We start from the raw sequence: 6,635 nt of genomic DNA, 5'->3' as shown, positions 1-6,635 counted from the left end.
AATTAAAGGTGTTACATTTCTTTAAGAAATTTAATCTTATTAAAAGCCATTAGTCTACAAAGGTAGACTATCTTCAGAATCCTAAATTGGACTTAGAAAATTATTTTATGTAAGTCTTCTAATTATGGTAGAATGCCTTAATTAATTCCTTGGCTTTGAGAATGTAAGACGATTGAAAGGTAAAATATACTAAATCTACTTTGAACATTCTTTTTTTGAAAATTAAAAAATATTTTCTCCCCGAGGGGGTGCATCATTCCTGGAAGTACTGCAAATACCAGGTCGATGCATGGAGTGGACGGAGCAAGCTCCTATTTCATCTTCCTGCTCCAAAAATCCATTTAATATATTGTCCTCGAATAGAGGACGTATCAGATATTAAACTGATAAGGACAGATACTATACTTGATGTTAGCCAAAAGTCAGAGAAGCAATACTTTGAACATTAATTGGATTTGGGGCTCTATATACTAATCTTAGTTATAATTGCCACAAAAGCTATATTCAATTTTTAAGCTTATGTGTATAAGAATTTATACATTAAGCTCGGTAATAGGGGCTTAGGTTAAAAAAATTTGTAATGTCATAGAGCATAGACTATTAGATTTGAAAGTGATCATAGAGATCATCAGTAAAATATCTCATGTTTCAAATAAAAAAATGAAAATCCGTCACAGCATATCTTTATAAGATGTCACAGTCACTAGTATCTGGATTTCAGACATCGTTGTTTTGCATGTAAATTAGAATAGATAACCAGTGCTCAATAAATGTTCTTTCAGTCAACTCATCTATCAAGTTCTAGTACTCATTTTTAAAAACTAAATTTGCAAATTACAGCGCAGACAAAAATACTTTTCTCCAAGAAGAAAGAACTACACATAAATGTTCTTGTAAAATGGGATCTTCTTTGGTTTAAATGGAAAACATGCCTAACAAAAGTGATAATAGACCAAAGAAAATTGAGTTTTTCAGTGGTGTAATTCTAGGATTACACAGAAAAGAACAACTCATTAGTTTAAGTTTAGCCAAATTGGGACCAGAATTGGCAATTACCCCTGCCCTATTATTTTAAGGGGAACATCAAGATTTTATTTTGCCTGAAATATTACTCACAAGCCTTTGTATTTCCTCAAGCTGATTTTGCCATCACTTTTAAAGAATTAAGGCATTGCTAACAAGGAGTTAGCAAATCAAGTCATTGACTAAAATTCTTATCACCACAGCCAGGAGCAAAGGAGGGAAAATGACCTCAGTTTGTTGATAAAGTCAGAGTTTGGACTCATATCCAGGTCCTGTGTAGCACTAGGATGGGAGGCTATGAGTAGCAGATACACTAGCTTCTAGAAGAAAATGCAGGAAGCCACCTTAAAGAGGAATAGAGAAATGCAAAAGAAAAAAAGTTTGCTAAGATAAAATTGCACTGTGTCAATTCAAAACAACATCAATAGGAGGTATGTGGTTGATGCTACTTAGGATATAAAAAGATTTAAATGAGATAGTATTTCATTGGACATTTTACTTTTCCTCAACAGTACTTGCCAAGGCTTAAAATGATATAATGATATAGTGTAAATGTGATGATTTAACTCTTCCCACTTTGAAGTTTCATTCTCTGTCTCTGTCTCTCTCTCTCTGTCTTTCTCTCTCTCTCATTCTCAAACACACACACACACACACACACACACACACACACACACACACACAGTCACACACCCTGCATACCCATACACACATGCATGATCTATTATGGGTATGGAGGGCAAAAGATCTATTTCTTTACTTTATCATCAATGCCTAACTTGGGGCTTGACAGACAAAAGTTGCCAAATAAATATTTGTTAAATGAACCTATGTAAAGGAATAAAAAACAGAAAATTCCATATTGTGTTTAAGAGAATTATTTGATGTTATCTAATGTCACTTAAATTATTTAAGTCTGACTAGAAAAATCAAGTAGCCATTATGAAAGGAATGGAGCAGGAGCCAAGCTATAACAAACTTTCTGTCCCTCGGTAAATGCCATAGACTTAAATGTCAACAGTTGTTAAGGGCTGAGATAGTTAGTGATGGTTTGGGTAAGGTTAACTATGTAAAATCATAAGACATTTTAAGTAATTATTGCTTAAAAGATTTCATAGCTTTTGTGAAAATAGGTTTTGTAAAATATAGAAGTGATTTTTAGTCATTTTTAATATTATCATGTGAGCAGTGAACAGGGGCCACTAGATCAGAATCCAGAACCACAGAGGTGTTGGCTTGAGCGCTTAGGGCTACACCATGCTTTCTTTCATGTGCTCTTCATTATATGTGTATATATATTGAAAACCAGAAATACGTGGAAAAGAAACTTCTGCTCAATGATTATTTACTTTGGGCTAAAAATGAATACCGCAGCTAGATTCCTTTTCCATTTTTTCCCCCTTATTTTGACCACTGCCTTGGAGAATAAAGACCTTGGATTGTTAAAGAGTACTAAAGAAATTTAAATTTGACCTCTCTTTACTTTGGAAGGCCAGAGGACTTCCCTTAGTTCTCTTTCCTTCCTTCCTCCCCATGTATCCCCCCATTTTAGAAACTCTTTTGACCTATGATAGGATCATATTTTATTTCTGGAGAAGGGATATCCTTAGCTTTCACTCCATCCATGACAAAACACATTCTCTCATGTCCTCTGTCACTGTATCAGTGGAAACATAATTCACTTTGCAACTCAAATTAGAATTCCACAAAAGCAAGTGCAGTAATGACTGGCACACTGAATAAACCTTAAGCAAATTTTGACTTCTAGGTTCCACAATCTAAACGTACCATCCTCATTACAGGAGTGATTTTTTTTTTTCACCAAAACACATGTTTTACATCCATTGAAACATTATTTCTCCTTAGGAAGCTTAGAAAGCCAGCCTGCCTAAATCTGTATTAAATGGCCTCAGCTGACAAATGTTTTGCAACTTAAAAGTCTCCATATATTCTTAGTGTCTCTGAGAGTAAATATCTTCTATTATTGACTTATAATAGAAGTCACAAATTTACTTTAAGAAATAAAAATAATATCAATAATGATCGTAAATGGAGATTTTTAGTTTAATGCAATCTTCTGTTTTTTTATAAAGTTTTTTTTTTTTAACAGGCTGTTCAAGGATGGGAAAAGGATTACAATCTGAAACAGAAGCTACATACTCTTGAATAAATATCTGAGCAACTGGTAGTTCTATTTTATTACAATCTAAAACGAAGCCAAGTTATGTTTCAGGATTTCTGTCACTTTTAATGTCCTTTGAAAAAATAGACAGTGAGCTATTCCAGCCATCCTCTTAATGTGTTCCAGTGCTAGAAATTATTGTCTAGATATAAAACTATTCGCTAAGTTTAATTTAATTATGGTTCTGTAGTTGAAGATTTTGAATACTCTGCATCAGTAAATGTTTTCCACCAACATGACTCCATTTGTTTTCAAAAGCACTTATTGATACCAGATACTTTCAATCATAAAATGCTTAGGTTATAATTAAATTTTCCAATGGTTATTAAATAATAAAGTGACAGTTTTCAAAATTAAAATTTAAAACTTTTCTGAAGGGTACACATATAAGAAAAATATGATGAGCCATATGATTTTTATCAGGCAATAAACCACCTCTCACTTACTAGCTCTTAGCATGGGAGTACACATATGTAAATTGCAAAATAATTTAATGTAAATCACAGATTTAGTTTGAGGACTTAGATATGTATTTACAAAAAGCAATATAGCTCAGTTCATGTATATATTAGTATGTTAGACACTCATGGCCAATTGTCATGATCAGAATAAAATTTGGCAATTATTTCAGTCACCAAAAGATTCTGAGAAACAGAAATAGAAACCTGTAAAAACATTTTTCCATGGTCTATCATATTTCTTTATTTTCAATGCAATACTATGGATAGTTGAGCTCCAAATAATAGTTGACATTTATAAATTTTGTCTGGAAGGCTATGAAGAAAATAAATAAAATCAAAATTTTTGTAGTATTCTAAAAGTGTTATTACTACTAAAATAAGCAAGGTAAATTTCTCTTCAACTATGATTCCCCTTACGTGAATTATTGTGATGAGAATGGTGCCTTAAACATCAAAGATTCATTTATCACAATTCTGGAGGTTGGAAACATGAGGTCAAGGGTTCCAGCATGATTGGGGTCTTGTGGAAGGCCCTCTTTCTCTTTTGTAAATGGCTGTTCTCTCATTGTACCCTCACATGTTGGTAGCAGGAAGAGACAGAGCAAGCTCTCTTGCATGTGTTCTTCTAAGGGCACTAATCCCATTCCTAAGGGTTTCACACTCATGACCTAATTACTTCCTAAAAGACTCCATCTCCAGATACCATCACAAAGGGAAATAGGCTTCAACATACGAATTTTGAGATGACATAATCATTTCAGAGCAGAGAGTTCTCTTCTTTGTGCCTATTTAACAAATGAAAGAAATCTGATCCTTATATTTGCATGTTGGATAAATTTTGAATCACTATACATGAAGATCATTAAAACAAGAAAAAAATAAGATCACAAATAGGTAATATCTGAAATACTGACAGCATAAAAAAGTAGAAGTGTTTACCACACCATTTTTCAAAGACTGAAGGAAGATGACAAAAAGTAAATCTGGCTTAGGTTTGCAAATTTGTGACATTTGTGAGAGAGACGTATGTAGATGGAGATGGTGGAAGGTGCAGAGTTGGGAAGCAGGAACTTACGCAACTGAATTATAAAATCAGAAAGCCATTGAATTTATTGATAGACATTTAGCCATGGAATAAAATATGTGTTTTTTGTGACAAAACTATGAGACTATATATAGCTTGTTAAAATTGTAGGAGAGGGGAATTTTAAAATTTTATTTTGAATAAATGTGATGAAATGAAAAATTGGAATTTAATATTTTAATATAAATTGAGTAAAATGAAATTTATCCTGACTCTTTTTAATTTTAATTATTACTTTTAGTTTTGGGGTACTTGTGCAAGGATGTGCAGGTCTGAAAACAAAGGTAAATGTGTACTATGGTGGTTTGCTGCACCTATCAACCCATCACCTAGGTATTAAGCGCAGCATACATTAGCTATTTATCCTAATGCTCTCTCTCCCCAGCCCTTTCCCCAACAGGCCCCAGTGTGTGTTGTTTCCCTCCCTTTATCCAGGATAAATAAAATGTTGTACATATACACCTTGGAATACTATGTAGCCATAAAAAGGAATGAGATCATGTCATTTGCAGGGACATGGATGAAGCTGGAAGACATTATCCTCAGCAAACTGACACAGGAACAGAAAAACACTGCATGTTCTCACTTATTCTAGCTTTAATTTTGTATGCTGGTGCTCTTGTTTTGTCTTAAAGAATTTCGAGAATTTTTAGTGAGTGGTAATGTTTTGACAAATCATATTACCACATATTTATAAAGTTGATAAAGATGCAAGATTTAGCAATTCTAGTCTTAATCTTCTCAAAAGTGACTTTTCTTACTTTGAGTTTTGTAAGAACCTCTTGCAATTGGTGAGGTATTTCTTTAATTATTCTTGCACTTTTCCTCTAGCAATTTATATTCCAAGAGTAAAGGAAATATGGATGTACATTATATTCTCTATATTTTTATGGTCGGCATCATGTGTTTAATGGGGTATTAGATAAATTCATCTTAAAAGAACAGTAGGCATTATGAGAAAGATCAGGAGTCTTAAACCTGATTTATAAATATACATCTCTACCACATATAGCCTATTAGTTTACATTTTCCCTCAAATTAACAAAATACCATAATGAATGCTAAGTGTGACAGATGTTCTGATATAATGGAGATGTTTTATATGAAAAATAATCCAAACCATAACAAAGGAGTAAAAGTTAATTATTATAAATATGGTAAATATGTGAGACTCTGAAAACTTTCTGTGAACATTTTAGGGGTTCCTGACAGATTTCAAGAACAATTTTCTTCTATCTTACCCTGTCTATAAGTCTTAGACTCATTAGACTAGAGAGTGACAAAAAAAACCTAAAAGTATGTGATTCAATTTCTTCATGTTGCATATTTAGAAACTTCAGAAGTAATACAGCTTGTATGTTGAAAGTACATTTAAATTCCACCCTAAAAATATTAAAGATCTCACTTATGTGAGTTTTATGTATGTAAGTTGACACTTGAGTTATCAGAGCCTCAGTTGAGTTTATTTTTCAAGTGTAACTTAAGTAAGACTGTCCCTCTCAAGTTATCTGTGGAGTAGGTTCTTGGTTGCTGTTGCTGTTTTAACTTTTGTAAAACATGATAAAAATTAATTACTAGATAAATGATCAGGCAGATTTGGGGGCAACATCTCATTGTGATAAACATTTATAGTATCTTGTTCTCATTCTGGCTTATCTTGTGGTAGATCAATAAAAGTTTGTGGGCCACATACCATTTATAAACCACTTACTTAAAATAAAATTTGAAAGAATGTTATGGAAAATAATTTTTAAAATCTGCTCCTGAAGCTAATGATACATGAAAATATTTGGCACTTTTGTGAAACACCCTAACTATGCAGGCATAATACGATGGCCAGTATACTTTCATATAAATTTATCAAGTAATTAGTGCAATTATTCCA

General features: G+C 32.7%; 1 non-coding gene across 1 annotated transcript; it reads right to left on the bottom strand.

The window, feature by feature from the left end:
- Positions 1-243: 243 nt before the first annotated feature.
- LOC118144040 (U2 spliceosomal RNA) lies at positions 244-435 on the bottom strand. The gene has a single exon (XR_004728504.1). It is a non-coding gene; the product is annotated as a U2 spliceosomal RNA (small nuclear RNA).
- Between the last annotated feature and the right edge of the window lie 6,200 nt (positions 436-6,635).

The sequence above is a fragment of the Callithrix jacchus genome, chromosome 11 (genome assembly GCF_049354715.1).
Source record: "Callithrix jacchus isolate 240 chromosome 11, calJac240_pri, whole genome shotgun sequence".
Taxonomy (NCBI): domain Eukaryota; kingdom Metazoa; phylum Chordata; class Mammalia; order Primates; family Cebidae; genus Callithrix; species Callithrix jacchus.
The sequence above is the reverse complement of the archived record's forward strand: the minus strand, read 5'-3'. Positions and strand labels throughout refer to the sequence as shown.